The 18,270-nt window shown below is 39.4% G+C and overlaps 1 protein-coding gene across 37 annotated transcripts in view; it reads left to right on the top strand.

The window, feature by feature from the left end:
* Positions 1-2,403, top strand: part of RBFOX1 (RNA binding fox-1 homolog 1) — an 862,353-nt gene extending 859,950 nt beyond the window's left edge. For 12 of the 37 annotated variants that reach the window (XM_069870200.1, XM_069870195.1, XM_069870179.1 and 9 more), the window contains one exon: positions 1-2,401. This exon is cut by the window's left edge. The gene's annotated coding sequence lies outside the window, so the exon portion shown is untranslated. The other 25 variants (XM_069870215.1, XM_069870214.1, XM_069870180.1 and 22 more) reach the window with 4 other exon arrangements.
* Positions 2,404-18,270: the final 15,867 nt, after the last annotated feature.

Here is an 18,270-nt window from a genome sequence, read left to right as displayed (position 1 = left end):
TCTAAAAAGAGGAAAAATTACATTTTTTATCTTATACCTCAGATATTTTGTTCTGTGTATTTTAATATTGTGGGTCTTTAATTTCTGAAGGTTACGTAGTTTGATTGCTGGCTGTAGAAGTTTTTGTGGTTGATCTAGAAAGCTGCTAGATATGAATAAAAACTGTTTTAGGGCCACAATCAAGAGTGCTATATCATGTAAATGAATTATATATGCTGAATATTAAGCTATTGGGGTTATCACATGTTTTGTAAGAGTGTAAGTGACTACAGTAGTCATTTTTTTCTGCATCTACATTTATTTTAGTTTATGGGGGGAGGGGGAAATTGGGGACATGGGAATGGGGTTTGGCTAAAATATTAATTAAAGAAGCAAAAAGGGGCCCCACTGCACCAACTATCATATATCAGCTGTCTTAAATTATTCACTGTTTGTTCAAAGCCAAAGGTTATGTTCTTATTAGGGGTGCTTTTCTTGACACTTGTACATAAAAATCAAATTAAAAGCTGTCTGAAGGCACCCTTTTAAAGCATTCCACCAGGCAGTATTCAGCTATTTAACCATAACTAGTTATTTAGGCAAAAACTGCTAGTTAGACCATTAACAAGCATTCTTTTTATATTTCTTCCAGTAAAATAAATTATTGATATCATTGCTGACTTTTATATTATGGGAGGGAAAAAAAAAACAATAATAAAAAGGTGATAAAAGCACTGTTTCTATTTTTTTCTTTTTTTTCCAAAAAAGAAAGTAATAAAAACTTAAATTCTTTGTACCAGTAAAATAAAAATGTATAAAATTTACATCCGTGCAGTGGAGTTGTTAAGTTCTAGAAATACACAGCCTATGATGCTTTAGATTTAGCCTAGTAGACCAACTGTTAGAGACAGACGTATCATTTTTATGGAATTATACGATAATCATATTCAGATTTATATAATCATTTTACAAGTATTGCAATCATTGAGTAGAGATAGTCATGGTATTTTCATCAGCTTGGTACTTTTTGAAACATGACTGTGTTGTGTAAACAATCTGCAATTTTTCAAGGCGTGACGACTTGCCCCGACTTAATTTTCAAACCAAGGCCGTTTTGCTAAATATTTGGCCCAAGACAACTTTTCAACTGGGACAAAAGAGGGACCTTCTTCTGACCGAGCACTGACTGGAGAAGGCTGCGTGTCTGGGTCTCGGGCGGGTGCAGCCCAGCAGGTGCCCGGGTGGCGGTTTCAAGCATAGTTGAAAAATTGCAGTTTGTCTGTGCATATGTTTGGACTCTTTCCATGTTGTCCTGTTTACAAGTTAACCTAAGTTGGGGTGTTTGTCACGGGTCTTCTTGTTTTTGTATTTAAATAAATAAAGCAGAAAACTGTCTCGCTACAGTTTTGCTGCAGATAGTTATATCCTCATGTGTAATGTGCGTGCCTACAGGCAAGCACCTTAGTAAATTATCAACTCACCGCTGTGAACCTGCCAACTTGCTATAACAACTCTGCTTTAAAAAAAGTGTTTGTGATCAGGCTTTCTCTTTGTCATCGTATGTGCATGCAGTATGATCAGTTGAACAATAACCATCAATAAAGTTTCACAAGATTTGAAAACAAAGTTTCTGTAGCATTTATATCTAAGAATGAAAAAAGGAAATTATCTTTAAAATTGAAACAGAGAGAGAAAGAGACTATATTAATCAATGAAAAATGGGGCAGTAACATATATTTATACTGGTGAGGGAATGAACTGAAATTTATTAAGAGTTCAATCCCCACGTTTATAATATAAGATATACGAAATGAGCCTCCTTAAAAAAAAAAGAAAAATTATATTTCAATAAGTATATTTCATTTAAACATTACGGTAAAAGCAACTTGAAAAATGTTTGCCAAATGTTAGGCTTCCAATTAAAAGTGTGGATGATACATCTTTTTTTGGAATTGCACACACAAAATGTCTAATGTGGGGAATAACAGAATTTATTTGCAATTTTAATTTTCATGAGATGGCTTTACAGCTCCCACTCTCCAAATGATTATATGGCGTTTTAGTCTATTAAAATAATCTTGAAAGATTGAGGGTGCGGCCCATATTAGAAAATATTTTGTTTATGAAGCTCCTACAGTACTCCTAGCAGTCATTTTAAAATGTATGTCTGAAATAGTTATGTAAGAAAAGCATTTGAAATTTTTTTACAATATATATTGGGAATGTTTTCACTTATATAAATAACTACTGATAATATAACTTATGAAAAAAATTATTACTACCATATGTGGAATATAGTGACTTCTAAACAGATTTAAAAAAAAAACCACCCTACAAACCCAGAAAATATGTATATCTGTCTTTAGAAATTAGTGTTTATATCACAACCGTGATTTGTGAATAAAGAAAAATGGTTTGTAATATCAAAATAAAAGCTTAGTCTGAAAAGGTAAAAATACATTGGTGTTCAAAGTCATTTTGCTTTTCTTTTTTACTGTGTTGGTCCAAGAGCTATCCACAGTGGCAATATCCGTACTGTACACAATATGCTTACAAACAGGTTTACTACTGGCAAGGTTCACAGCTCTTTTACTGCCTGGAAGTGATGACTGGGAGCCTGGCCGGGCAGAGGAACCTGGAGAGGTCAGTGACTGCCCAGGGAGTGGGGCTGCTGTGTGTGTGCCTGTCTGTCTGTGTATGGGAGAGGGGCATGAACCTCATCAGCGCGCCCAAGCTTAGCTACTGTGGCTTTTCAGCCAGAAGCCAGAGCGATGAGGTTCAGCACGGGCTGGGTTGAAGATTTGCTTCCAGAAAAGGCAAGGTTAATCCAGCATCAAACCTATTTTTCAAGCAGTTCTGTGTGAGACATGAGGAAGAATTGGCTTTTGCTTGTAGGAAGAAGAAAAATCATCTTCCAAACTGGCTGTCCAAAACCAGCTGTCCAAATGGGACATTTTATCTAAGAGGATCACAAAAATACCACCGAGTTTAAATGTGCCCCTAGCGGCTCAGCCAGGGTGCTGCTCAGGGAGCCCCAGTACCAGGGAGGGACAGTTACTGGTAAATATGTGCCTGCTGCTCTCAGCTGGGCCCTGCACCACTTCTTGCTGGTGATGGATAGGGGTTAGCCTTCTCTTTAGCTGTCTTTTTCATGGACAGCTTCTCCTTCTGTGCACCTACAAAAACAGGGGAGGAGGGAAAGATAACTGTTCTGGAAGGCTCCTTCTTGTCACTCTCAGGTTTGTCATCCAAGCCACAGGAAAGATGACTACGTGCTTGTAAGGCTAAGACTTGCCCATCAGTCCAGCAGGTCATGATGAGGCTGATAAGCTTTATGTGCCATTAATCACATCACATGCATGCCAACACAATTAGGTGACTTCTCTACCTTGGTTCCTGTTATACTGTAGTGTAGCAGCAGAAGAGCTGACATAAAGATAACGGATTAATTATTGCATGCTTTGCAGTTTAGCAGAAAGATTTACTCTAAGAAGTGGTTGGATCCTTCTATGAAGGCAAAGAGAAGAAACCCTGATGTTTGCCAGGAATGGGGGAGAGGTCTTATGCTGATTTTATGATTTTTTATGAAATACGAGCACTAAGTGTTCATGCACAATGGATATATTGACAGTGTGTCCTCTAGTGGCTGGATGAAATGACAACGGTAGCAATACCCAGTAAGATTTGGACTGAAGGAGGGTGGGAAGCATGTGAATAGATAAATGCAAGTGGAACACATGCACAGCACCTGAAACACCATGTAATTTTCACATAGTCGGATCATCTGTGTGTTGTCTGGCATCATTATTTATGAATTAATGCAGTAGCACTTCCTTTCTTGACCAAGTAGCCAACACATGCTAAATTGATAAAAAATGTATTTATTGAACAATTGGCCAGAAAATAAGCAAAGAATCATTTGTAACCAAAAAAAAAAGAAAGGCAAACGCAGGAAGCATTTCAGGGTATTTTCCCAATTTTTTAAAGTTCTAATACAGATTTAATTGTGTAGCAAAGATAACGAATGATAATGAATCTTTTTAGGGAATCTTAGAGCTATCCCTGTTAAACATGTCCTGTACTACTCTGTTCTATCTTTAATGGCATCCAGGTTGTTTATTAGCTTTCCATTTTGTTAAAATGTTGAGTTTTTTACTAGAATTTAGTTTTCATTCAATTTGTGGGAAGTCTGTCCTTGGTTTGAATCACTCTTGTGCCGTAATGCTGTTTCTTACCTCAAGTGATTTTTTGCAAGTTTGACGTGTTCCTAGTGCCACATTTTTTTCAGTTTTACAGTACAAATATGTGAGGAAAAAAGGCTGTGCGAATGATTTCCTCCCTAAAGCAGAGCTGAAAAATCATCCTTCTAGTAGGTGGAGGGGAGAGAACAAAAAAAGGAGAAATAAAAAAAAAGCTACCCAAACAATAAAAAGCAACCCTATTTCAGTGGGAAAAGAAGATTTGAGTGGGAGATGAGATCAGAAAGAAGACGATGATTTGGGAAGTCTTTGAAGCATTTCTGAAAGTTTCATCAAAACTGGTTGTCTTACCAGTATTATGAAAAATTATCACAATGCTTCATTTGTTCCTAAAGGCCAAATGCTTCACCTCTTGCTATAAGATAAGCTTCATGCCAAGTCTTTCCAAACTGGAACTTGAGTCCTTATAACATGTAACTTGGTTCATAAAGCAATGATATTTGCTTTTTTGTCTGAAAGGGAAATTGTTCTCTGCCAGCTTTTATGCCTCTCCAGCACTTTCTGAGTCCTCTGCATGCCAATAATTGTCTGGCAGCACTTCACAAAAAAGCACAGTGGACACAGACTAGGATCAGAAAACAGTCTAGGTAGTATATGCCAAGATATCATCAACTTGAATCTGTTTTCTTCATGAGGTAGACTGAAATAAGCATGGGTAGGAAAAAAAACCCTAAAAGTACATCTAGATCCAAGATCTGGTCCTTGTGTTCTATTTGGAAGAGAAAGGTTGTGATTTCATGCTGGTTTGTTATTGTGTGGGTATATTTCCTGTATCCACACAAGCAAAGGACAAATCTAATGCGATGCCATTAGTTGAAACGGTGATGTGACTATCTGCGTGTTGGACCTCTTGCTTTAGTTGGCTAGGATATCACTCCTGCTATGCAACAAAGCAATGAAACGTGCAGATTACCCATTCTTGAAGAGCACATACTTTGACTTATGTCCATGTGGGGACTAGAAACATAAATGTCATTTTAGGTGTCAGGCAGCATTCAGGGCCACGGGCTGCGGTTCAGCTGTTGTTAAGCTCTGTATTAGATCTGTTGAACTTGTCAGATTTCTGCCAGGGTGCTCAAGGTAAGTTATTAGCATTTATGGTTTGCAGTACCCAGTTAGGCAGCGGTAATAAGGATGAGAGTTTTGGGTGGAAGGGCAGGTAGATCTGATTGCCACTGAAATCACGTTCAAAGCACTCACAAATACTTGTGGTTTTCAAATCTTCTCATGGCTCAACTTAAAAACAGGATTAATTTTTTCCATATGTAGCTGCCCTGTGTATATTGGGTAAAGTCATTCTCAGTTCTTCTGTTAAAGACCTTCTGTTTCACTTAAACAGTCATTGAGAAACACCTCTTCAGTAGTCCACAAGTTTGGACTCTGCTCTGGATTCCAGTCCCCGTTCGACAGCAGTCAGAGTGCAAACATGCCTCCTGACCCCATTGCTTGCTTAACAGGGAGGGGATGACAGTGAAGTGTCCCTTCTCATTCCTTTGAGATGGTCTGGCTTGCTGTAGGTTCCTGGTTCCAAACTGGAGAAAAGCTCATTGCATTTCAGGTACTTTACAGCACTCCAGCCTGCTTCTCTGCATGGCTTATGGCTTGGTTTAGTTTGTTTTCTGTTAGATTTGATTTCCCATGCACTGCCTGGGTAGCCTGCATGCCTAATAATTTAATGATCCCGCTGTTTAGCAAAAAATCCTATAAGTCAGGAGTTCAGTACATAGGAAAACTGTTACATAAAACATAAGTGAATGCAAAAATAATCATTTAACGGACATTATGGAAGGATAGTAAACCAAACACTTCAGTCCAATGGATGATGTACAACATCTAAATAAATATGACAACTAATTAAGGATTAGGTTCTGCATTTTGGATGACAGGCCTTGTAAAAATGAACAGTTAGGTTATGTTGGTGAAAAAAAGAGCTGCATTTTGCAAATGTCAGGCAGACAGCTCAGTAAGCAGAAAAGCTCAGTTATCCAATTAAAATAAATGTGCAGTGTTCTCAATATAAAAAGCTAAAACATCCTTATGTTGAGGAGTTAAGATCCTGAAATATAAGTGGAGCAAAAAGTGTTCTCTATAAAGATTAATGTAATCTATCAAGATTAACATTTTGCATGCTGGCAAAGGCATACAGTAATGTGTTTCAATTCCTGAAATTGGAAACATTAGACTAAAATCAGTACCAATGTAAGTCCCAGGTAACCCCAAATATTGAATTGAATTCATTATTTACAACCACGATGGGCTAATAAACTTGCCTTAATGGATTCTATGGGAAATAGATACCTCTAGTAGGTGCTATCCTATTTCCCATCATCCTCTCTGATACTTCATGTGAAATGTAATAATAAATTGCATAAATGTAATTTAAGAAAAAGACTTCCCCTGAAAGTAATTCCTAATTTATTCAGGAGTTTGATTACTGTCCTAAGAAAGCTTAAGGATGTTTTATGAACATTGTTGTGTGCATGGGTGTCACACGAGAGGCCACAAAATTTCAAGACCGCAAAAGTGGGGGACACAGTTAACCTCATTTTTTGTTGTTGCTTTGCAACAAAAGGCGATTATTGTGTAACAATGGAGAGTGAGTGGTGGGAAGGGATCATGATAACAATTCAACTAGAAACTGGGTTGCACTTCCATTGTAGGAAAGAAGAATCCATTGTCTCAATCCCCGTGATAACTACCAGCATCTTTGTTTTAAGCCAAGATTTAAACCTAGAGCAGGCCTCCAGAACAAGAGTTTCTAAGGCTGGAAACTTATGACACAAATTTTCTAAAAGGATATTCAATTCAAGGCGTTGGCAACAGAATTAGCATGAAACGTATGGATTTTCTGGTGGTTTACAAAGCAGAAAGCAGAAAATTATTACTTGGAGGGAGGCTTTAGAGGCTTTACTGCGGTATTAAAATGGAATTCAAGTTTGTGAGGTGCCTGATTTATATTTATAAAAAAACCCAAAAAGTTCTGTCAAATGTTGTAATCAGAGGTGAGAATCTCAGCTCTGCAGTGCTTGAGAAAGCATGGGAGAACATGGCTGTAACACTCCCACCTCTGTTTGATTTTTCCACCCACAAAATTGCCACCTTTTTTTGTGAAGTGAGCAGTTGCACTTGCAACTCTGAGTGCCTCTGCTATCCTCACCTTTATTCTTCTAGAAGCTCTGTTTCATATCTTCTTGGATACAGAACTTCTGATGCTCATTCAGAAGGGCAACAATACAATGCCCTATTATTTGAGGCTGGGGAGATGGACATCATTAATTTGCAGATTCAGCTGCTAAACTGTGTAACAGAGGTTTCATCACAGACTTGAAAGATCTGGAGCCCTGTTGCTCTGCAATTAAAAAGCAAACAAAATTTTTTCAGGAAAAAAAAACGAGCAAGAGCTGAAAAGCAGCTTTTATTGGCAGTTCTCATATACTGAGAACAGAGAGAGAAATATGCATGTTGTTAAAGTGGTAAATTCTGCTGTAGAGATGAGAAATTCCTGTGAGATGCCTCTAAATTCTGATGCGTGTCTTTTTATTTCTTTTGAACATGACCCACTGTTAGGCCGTGCTATAAAAATTTGACATTGTACCCTGTCTTCAGCCAGCTTTGTCCCCTGATATCTGTTTCCTATGATAACAATATCTATAGCCCTAGGTATGCAAAGACATAATTTGTGCACTGAGCTTAAGAGGAAGGCATGTATCACCACTGTGCGCTGTGCCAGTCATCCCCTCTGAATCCAGTCTGAATACTCTTACCTCTAGAAAACAAGAAGTGGCAACATGAATATGATAAACAGAGCAACATGGCCTACTTTTTGATAATCTTCTTTTATAGCTTTATTCTCGGTGGCTTTGAGGGGAAGTCAACAGAGAAATCTTCTTGCCCAGTGCCAGAGTAATGGAAGTAGATGTGAATTTGTGATCTCATCTAGTTGTCCATCTCTCTGTCATATAGTCAGCCTGATCCTGGCACTGCTAAGTAGAATTCTACACCTGTGAGGAGCTCATATAGGGCTGGGCATAGGAAAATAGCATGTCATTACTGGAACACCCAAAGAAACAAATCCTCTATAAAATGAATTCTTTTAAGACAAATAGAGATTTGTGAAGGTGAAAATCAAGTATCTTACTCTTACTGAAGGTCAGGAGAAATTAGGGACTGTCCGATACCGTGGCTAATGCGGACCTGCCCAAATCCCGTGGGAGAGCGTCAGAACATTTTCATCACACAGCAAGCTACAGGTAGGATTACCTGAAACTCCTAAATGCCAATTTCCTGATTTTAATGTGAATCTTCCGGTGTTTTCAACCTGTTTTGTACAAAGCATACTCAGGGTTTTAAGAAACTCAAGTTGCCTAAAGAGGTATGGTCCAACTTTGGCAAAACACATATGCCTACATTGCCTAGGTCTTCTACAGAAGACAGTTCTAAGTTCTTTTTTTTCTTGAGAAGCAACCTCTGCATGGCATATAATAATGACTATATTTTAAATAATACAAAAAGAAGTAATGCAGAAAGGATACAACTGCTTATTTTTTCAACTAGTTTTCATGCAGTAATAAAACTCTATAGCTAAGATTTACTGTAGCTTTTTCCATTAATATCTCCTGCCTGCTTATCAGTGTTGTAAAAGAATGCTTGCATACTAAGTTTGCTGATTATTCTAAAACTAACCTTCCTTTGCTCATCCTCTTCAGGGACAAGAAGATGCACTACAAAAGGTAGATGATTTACTCTGCAGTTAGCAGAGTAATCTGGATTACTTTCTTCCTACTTATTGCAAGAATTGCATTCAAAGATATTTTATTAAAAAAAAGAGAGAGAGAAGATAGAGAGGGAGAAAGAGAAATATTGTTGGTAGTTTTACAGGTATGTGAAGGGAACTTAACAATGAGGTTAAGGAAGGCTGGTTGCTGAGTGAGCAGATCCTAGGAATTTTACATAACTTCAAGGCTGCTAAAAGGAACAGTCATAAGGTCTCTGGTACTTGTGATCATTCTTTAGAAAAAACAGACAGCATTAAAAGAGAAACTTCTCAATTAGCTTTTTGACAAGTACAAGCGTGCAACAATATCAACAGTGTATTTTAATCAGAGAAGAGACAATGTCTTAGATCTTATTTTTTCTGTGCTTATTTGCAGGGCTCAGTCCAGAGTATATAAGCACCTAAGGTGACCTGTTCTCTGCACATTCAGGAATGGCTGTCTAAAAGCAAATTGATATATTTTTCAAAATTAGAGGTATTTTTTTTTACTAGGGAGATGGAATTTCAAAATTTTAGAATAACTCAAGTAAAAGGCTAATTGGGGACAGCTGTGTATATTTTTCATGTGTCACAGTCTAGGTTTATTTTGATCCTTGCCCATTATATTGGCGTAAGGAGTCACAGAACCAACACCCTGTAGTTTCATTGTTAGAAAAATGAGGTTTGAAGTTACGGTAGGTATTTACATTATGGTTGAGAACACCACTAAAGCCAGAGAATCCACAGCTGTCTTCCTCCTCCTCCTCCCACCTCCTGGGCTCACGACAGGAAAGAAGTCTGAGCTCTTATGGCAAAATGGGCTTTAGGAAGCTGTGCCAATTAATCCCACCCCAGAATTCCTCCAGCCTTCCCCTGGGTTAGACTGAGAACTTGGAAAAGAGCTGTGATGAAGTCTTTGGGTGATGGATCAGGAGAACAGTAATGAAATAAGCAGCTAACACAATTAAATAATAAATACATAAGGAAAAACACAAATGCAACCCTCTTTGGATTATTATAAGACACCACCATGTGCTGCCTGAGAAAGGAACTCCAAGCCATCAGCTGTGCTGTGCAATACGGGTAGGTGACATCCAGTTGCCTAGTGATGCAATACGTGGGCGCAGGCTGCATACCTGGAGGGGTTTCAGAACAGTCCCATGCTTTTGTGTTGCCTGGGTGTGAGGCCACAATCACAACTGCTGAACCATGGAAGAGAGCCATGGCTATGCTTTGCCAGCTGTCCTAGTAAATTAATAAGGCATAGTCCAGTCCAATGGAATTGTGGCTATTCCTCTCCTATCACTAGGCCTTCTGTGTGCTGGGGAACTGAGGGTGACTCACTCCCTTCTCATATATTTTCCCTACAGGAATTCTCTTTCAGCCTTCAAAGATAAATTTGACCTTGACGAAAACATGACATTGAGGTTTTTCTCCAAGTTGCATTCGTCCAGATACACAGGAGAAATTAGTGAATTCTGTTTGACCTTATGCTTTCCTGAACGTAAAATAATGTTTAGGTTTTTTTAATAATAACCCAACTTAGGTAAGTTATTTAAGTTATTACTAGTTGAAAACTGCATTTTCCTAGAATCTTAGCTGTGAAAGCAAAGCAAATCTGTGAATCTGTGGATAATGTGGAGAAAAAGGAAAAAGACTTATGTGGGGGAAAGAAAGCAATAGACTTGTCAGGAAGTTCAAAGGCTTAGCTCTTCAAGTCACTTTTAATTATTTCTCCCTAAGTAGTAAAATCACCAGTAGTTTGTAACATGCCCATAGGACACTCCTTCATTTCTTAACAATAAAAACAGCATGTACTAAAATGCAATAGAAAGCAATGCAGAATACTTTTTACTGTTAATGAGGCGTTCAGTGCCATGCTCTCATCTACAACTGGTCAACCATCCTTCAGAAAGTTTCACTTAAAACTGAAAAAGCCTTGGGATGGGCCATCTAGCGGTTTGGGACATTTCCTTATGATAGGATCTGCAAAATCTCTGGTTCTCCCCTTTTTATGAGGAGTTGCTTGTAACTAATATGGCTTTAATGGAAGGATTACTGAAGTTTTAAAGACTACTTCTAAAAGACAGCAACTGTGATTGCTCTGTTTTCAGTAGTAACTGCATTCCTACAGTGCAGCTTGTGAAGGTTTTCCAAGACCTTAGTTTTGTAATTGATTCAGGAGAAGCAGTTTGCTTAAATAACCCAACTCAGTGGGGTTTTTGTTGTTTTTCCTTTTAAAGACTCTTTTTACAATTCCTAATATTAAACTGGAGGAGATGGAGAAGATCAAACATCAAGTAAAGATTTTAAAAGCATAGTCTGGAGCTGGGAAAAAAAACCCCCAACCATACAAATAAAAGACCAAAGAAAACCCGCGAAGATTCATTCTCTTTCAGTATATTAACCTGACTGTAAAAGGGAAGAGTCCCTCTGGGCTCCTTTTTAACTAACTACAATAGCTATCTTTCAAGTGAGACTGGGAAAAAGGGATGGACATGCAGAGGAGCAGCCCCCGGCATGCTTGCAGAGCCATTCTTCCCAGAGATGCCTCGACCAGTGCTGAAGATCATAATGCAAAGCTATTTTACATGGTAATGGGAATTCCTCTGTAGCCACCTTCTCTTCCAAAGGAAAGTTCATGTGTTGTGAAAAGCACAAAGGCGCTTGCATTTCACTTTTTCTGTAGCCAAGCCGTGTGGCAAACCTAGTCAGTTGGGTTTTAAAGCCTTTGTTCTTAGCCCCTGACTGATATATAGCACTGTGACAAGCATAAGTTTTCTCCTTATTCAGCATGAAATTAACTTGACGTGTTCAAAGAAGCAAAGCTATCAAGCTAGGATCATAATCAGCGTTAGCTTCTTCAGGGGAATCTTCACAGTCAAACACTAAAATGTAATCTGTACATGCAATGACTCCCACGAGCACCCCTGGCACTGCAGTGGTCGTTCCACACATGCTCAAGAGCAGACATGCTCTGGCTGCCCTTGCAAAGGGGTAAAACAAGGAACGAATATTCCTTGTGCCCTCCCCCTGCCTTCCCACAGTAGCCCCAAAGTTGTCACAAGCCAGCCCAAATGCACTGTTTTAAATATGCTCGTAATGAGTAAATGCATCCATAGCCATTTGGATCTGGTATTTTAAAAGTTTAAGTGCCTTTTGGGAAGCTTTTAGACTGAAACGTTGCTGTTAAAACACTGGAATATTAGTAAATCTTGCAGATGACACGAGTTCTAATGTTCCTCGGTTCTGTGGTGCTGCGTGCTGTGCTAATGACCCGGTGACTGGATTTTCTGCTTTTGAAAGCAGAGCTATATGCTGTAAAACTTTCATCTAAGTTGAGCTGCCTCTCTCTAATGAATTTTTTATTTGTTTACTCGTTGTTTCACTAGAATTTAAAAGTAGCAATTAAAAAAAAAACAACCGGCAAACCCTCACTCCCTAACAAAGAACTTGCCTTAATTCAAAGTCTAATATAGTGATAGGGAAAACGTCATGCTCTGTCCAGTAAAGTAAAAAGAAATAACGAAAGATGCATAAATATGTTTAGTATTTTACATGCAAAGAAATGCATAATTCATGTGATGATGGTGTACATTCGCACCAGCCTCCACAGCTACATTTGCCATGCAGCTGTGCCTGTGCATGCCTCTGCATAAGCACAGCGCACCATCAGTTTGACAGAAATTCCTGATATCTTTTAAACACAGGGCCAGCTTAGTCTCCATTTACAATGTAGATTGTTTAATCCAGGACATCTTGAGTTTGTCCTGTGCCAGGCCCAGTAGGCTGAGCTAGCTAGCACATTCTGCATCTCCGCAGTGGATTGAAGCCCGCCCTGAGCCACTCTTCTTCCCTTCTGTGCCCAGCTAACCATTAGGAGTCCACTGACCCTCAATGAAGAGGCTAGGAATGAAAAAGAAGAAGTAGACATTGAGAGGAGGAGGACAGCCCTTGAATGAAATGTAGAGCGAGCCAAGGCGACTGTGCAGGTAGTGCCTGGAGATGTGAGTGTCTTCTCTTTGGGAGGTAGGGGTAGCGTGGGAGCTGCATTCCAAACAGCAGCTGACAGAGTGGAAGAGCTCTACTTTGCCTTCAGCTGGGAAGAGCTGTGTGAGCTTTACGTTACTCTGTACCACTCAGCTCTTGACTAGCACAAGCACAGCAAGGAACCTGAGCTGGATGGGGTGTGCTGAAGAAATGATCCTTCTCCACTGGTTATGGGACATAATAAATGTATCCTTGCTTGCAAAGCAGAAAAGGAGAGAGGAAACATTAATGATTTATGGAGAAAGAGCATAGAAGGGGTGAGTTTTCCTCATCTCTGCTCTTTCTGTGCCAGAGGTTTACAGCTAAACCTCAACATGATGGTGTTGCGGTTTGTAGGGAGTGGGATTCAGCGGTGCAAGGGCTGAAATGAGCCATGGGAAAAGAGGGCTGGAAGGGGTAGGAGTTTTGCGGTTGTGTGGACCAGCACCCCAAGGCATCTTCCTACGATGCTCAGCCAGCCTCAAAGTAGCACAGAAACATTCTCCTCCTCAGCTTTTTTTACAAGCTACTCTCAGTTCCTAAACTCCATATTAGAGCTCCAAAAGCAGGCAGAAGAGTGGGTTTTGAGAGCTGTAGGTTTTTATTATGGTAAAATCATAACATCTAAAATCCAATTCAGTTCTTGCTATAAGTAAGTATAATGAAGAATTTAATGATATTTCCACTAAAATTAGTTAGAAGGCAAACTTTAAAAAATGACACAGATCATTAACTGGGAATATTTCTCAGAAGAGATCTGTTATATTAAAAAGGCACTGAAATTACTAGCGTTAATCAACTGTATTGTATTAAAAACTCTTTATAGATTAATTAAGTACTTTAAATACAAAGAAATAAAAAAAAATGGGGGTGCATGGGAATCACAGGCTTAAATCTGGGTCTCCTGCCATGCTGCTTTCCCTGCACTTCTTAAGCACCTAATTTAGAAAGATTTCTGATTAAATAATTCTTCTTGGCTGATCTAAGCTGTTTTTAATATGCCAACTCATATGTAACAAAATTCCTAGCCATGAGAGTGGTTTCACTTTTCATTCGCTTTCCTCGAATGCAGATGATGGGCTCTTCTCCCCACCCTACCCTGGGCTGAGTCTCATCAGGAAGGGCCCAAAGAGATTTAGCAGAATACATATTATAGAGTTTCTGTGATATTTGGCTGTTTTTCTTTGCCTATAGGTATTTCTAGGTGGTTTCCCACCTGACCGAATGTGTGTTTGTTTAGCCATCAATTTCAGACAAGAAGCATTCACCTCAGTACAAATAAAATCTGTATTGCCAGTGAGGGCAATTTAGCATCTGCACTGCTGACTCCCTTGGGTACAGGTTATCTAAAGCAACCTCCGTTAAAAGTACCAACATTTCTTTATGCAATACTCTCAAATAGTGTTTGACAGGAATGGCTGGACTCGATGATCCGGTGGGTCTCTTCCAACCTGGTTATTCTATGATTCTATGATAAATACGTAGGCTACCGTTTATCTTCTTGTGGGAGACATGGAGCAGCTCCTCTCTCCTCTGGGCTGGGACTGCCTTGCACCACGTCAGAAAGCAAAGCTACTCAGCTAATGGAAAAGCAGCAGGGTTAGGTCTGCAGTAAGTTCATCGAGACAGCCAGCAGCTCCAGGAGTACTTGTTCCTTCCTTGTACCAACCTACCTCACTAGCATACACATTATATAAAAAATTAGACTATTCGCTGTTAATTCTTGTGGAAAAAGTCACTTTGCTATTATGGCACAGGAAAAACAAACTAGTATTTGCCTTCCTGAATGTTGCTACATTTTCCCAAGCTTTTGCCAAATCCATTTACTTGCACCAGCGATATTTCAAGAAGTAGAAAAAATAAGAGTTGCTTCCTTTATCTGCAGAGCTTATACTATAAAGTACCTGTAAGAGAGATTAACAAAGCCATCCTCTACTTACCTCAAAGATAAAAGGTAGAAATATCTTTTCTTGTAGAAAGGCCTAACATGAAATTTATGAAGACACTTTAAACCTGTCTTCTTCCCATCCTGCACATGCATAAATCACGGCCCAGCCTTCCAAACATAGTGAGGTCTTGCTAATAGAAATTGTAGCTCTTAGGTATTTGCAAAAGAACCACCTGTGTGCTGCCTCCAAGCCCCTGTGCACTATGAAAGAAATTAGCCCAGTAACTGCTATTGAAAAGGCAGACCAGAAACAGAACATTTCACTGCTCTAAATTATATATTCAAACTCGAAAGCTGGGAGACTTCGATACTTTTAAAAACAGGCTTAGCATTAAGGAAATAAAGAAAAAAGTTCATTCTTTGCAGTTTGTCTGGTTCAGTAGTAGGTATTATCATATATTCTTCTCCATTTTCTTATTCCCATTATGTGGTGCTTTAAATGATGCTGGGTAATACAGCAGACTGTGTATCAGAAACAGGTCACCAGCTTATTTTCTGCAGCTGGTTTATAGAGAACTGTGTTCCTTAAAACTCAAAAGCTCTTCAACCAAGTCCCCAGAACTCAATGAGCTGCTGTGTATATAAGTTTTGTAATAGTGCATCTCACATTCTGGGCACACTCTTTACTTATGTGATAAAAATACCGACACATATTCATGCAAAATGCAGGAACCTAAAATGTTTGTAACCACAAATTATTACTCAGACAGAATGAGCTGCCTTCATTTATTTATTTTATTTTACTTCCTGGAGACAGTAAATCAGAGAATGCCTTCACCTGTGGAGTTCAGCCTAATGGATACACTTGTAATTATGTTAATTGAAACATCTGGACACTGTCTTATACTGGAATGCAAATTTTTCTCAATTATTTTAAAATAGCAGAATAGGTATTTTTCAAGCAGTCTTGGACCTTCTCTTTTTTCCTGGTGTTTGTTTTGACTTCTTCCTCCCTTAGCAGTGGCCACTTTGTAATTGGCCAGGCAGTAAGATGAAAACCTGAAAGTAGCTACACCTGTTTTTCAACTCCCAGGTGCTTTTCAGGGTGTATCTCCTAACAAGGCAAAGCTGCTTGCGAGGAGCCAGGCATTAAGGAGAGGCTTTACCCGTGCAGCAGTATTTAGGTGGCTATAAGGTCATTTCTCAAGCATGTGGAAATACAGGACTCACTCTGAGTTCTTTGGTAGAATTTTTTTGTTTGCTCTGAAAAGATTTGTACATCAAGGGCGAGAAAAAAAAAAAAGGTATGGGTGAGTATTACTTAATGCAAACAAGCCTATGTTTGTTCTACTTTTCAACTTTTGTAGAGGCAGATGAAAAGAATCTCAAGAGTCTTCGGGTTGGTCCTGAATAGGGAGGAGGTGGAGAATTTGGGAGATGAAGGAGCCTAGGAAGAAAGGGAGTTGGGGGGAGGTATTTTAGTTTTTGTCTTTGTTTCTCATCATCTAATTCTATCTTAATTGGCAATAAACTAAATTAATCCCTCTCCCATACCAACCCTCAGTTGTGTCTGCTTTACCTGATGCAGTAACTGGTGAGTGATTTCACTTCCTCTCAACTTGTGAGGGTTTTTTTGAATTTCCCTCCCCCTTGTCATGTTGAGGAGGGGGAGTGAGAGACTGGCTGGATAAGCGTTTGGCAGGTAGCACCGTGGTGGTGGGGCAGGAGTATTTTGAGAAGAGGGAATGTCATGAATTGTAACAGACTCGTGCAGAAAGGGGGAAAAGGGTTGTAAGACAGGGAACCCAACAGCTGTGGGCTGAGGAAGGTTAATTTAATCAAGAGGTGAAGCAGGCATTTGGCTGAGGAAGCTACAATACTTGAGGACTGCTGTTTTTTAAGCAATTTATTCAACTAACGTAATGGCACATAAGGTTTCTAAAAATTAAAAGATAAATGCAAACACTGTGTGTGAATTTCAAAGAATACTTGGAAAAAAAAGGTGTGTGAGTATATAACCATACCTTTAGGCTATAAAAGCAGGTGGTTTCTTTATACATGGTTAGCTCACAGCAGAGCATAAGGCTGCAGCACAGCCCTCAATAGCAGAGGTGAGGAGCACAGGGCACAAAGCAAACTTTTATCCAGGATTTAAGTCGGATTTGAGGGGTATGTGGTATCTGTGCCTCATCCAGCTCAGCTGTGCAGTGCGCCTCATCCCAAGGACTTCAGGTTAGATCAGCTTTAGGGGAAAAAATGGGGTTCTGTTTTTTGTTCCTTTCCTATCAGTGCAGCAGAGCTGCCATGGTAGGCGGGTAGCTGTTACTTACTATCTCTCTCTTAATATCTGCTTCTTGCAGACGTGTTATTAAAATAGTGCTATACAAAATTAGTTTTAGTGAGTAAATAACTTACTCTGCCCAGGTGTGATGCAGGCTCATTTAGCAGAAGTGAACAAGCTTTATTGCAGCAGACCTGCTCTGACTGGGGGGAGCGTCAGTTGAAGAAACATCACATCCATGTTGCTTGATTAGAAACTTAAGGTGATAGTTTGAGTCAAGAACCCACCTAAAGCAGAGGGAGGACGCTTAATTGGCTTTTTCTGCTTTCGCTGGGAGGTGCCAATTAAGCAGGGTCCACTTAACTGGAGATGTTTGAGGGCAGCGAGTTCAAAACCAAAAAGCTGTGAAGGGGGGCATTAAGGAAGATCAGCTGTGTCTTTGCATTAGGAGAAGAGTTCCTAATTTGTGAAGTAAACTCTTGCAGCCAGCAAAAGAAGTGAAAGCTTGCAAAGCAAATATCCCTAGAGAAGTTACTGCACTCACTTAGGAGAAAGAGGAACGTGTGAGCATGCACAGACCCATCCCCCCCCATCCCCCCCAGATGAAAAGGTTTGAAAATTCCCTCCAAAGTGCTGGCCTGCTTGCTCCATTTGGGTTTTTTTGTGACTCTTAATTGTTCTTCCAATTTAGTGGTAGTAGCTGGGGTTTAGCCTGTAATGTTTGTGTCTTTTAGGTGATACCAGGTCACCAGTATTGCTGAAAGTAATGCTAACAGCAGGAATAGAAGAAATGTCTGTGTTGTACTAAAGAAGCTTTTCCTTCAGAAACATTTGACTATTGGCTGAATGATCTGGCCATAACTGTACTCTAGGAAGAGCTTACTATTTCCCGTTCTGGTGCTCACTAATCCTGGCCTCTCTTTCTTTGTTGATGATGGTTTATACACAGCAAGTGTAGATGGGAAGCATGATGCAATTGCACAAACTTACATTTTCAGTGTAAACCATCACAGCACAAGCGCCTTGTACTCAGACAGAACTATCAACATAGCAGGAAAATAGGCCTCTAAGTTTTTGTGCC

Source organism: Phaenicophaeus curvirostris, chromosome 16, assembly GCF_032191515.1.
Source record: "Phaenicophaeus curvirostris isolate KB17595 chromosome 16, BPBGC_Pcur_1.0, whole genome shotgun sequence".
In the NCBI taxonomy this organism is placed as follows: Eukaryota; Metazoa; Chordata; class Aves; order Cuculiformes; family Cuculidae; genus Phaenicophaeus; species Phaenicophaeus curvirostris.
Note: the sequence above shows the minus strand (reverse complement) of the source record. Positions and strands in the feature narration are given on the sequence as shown.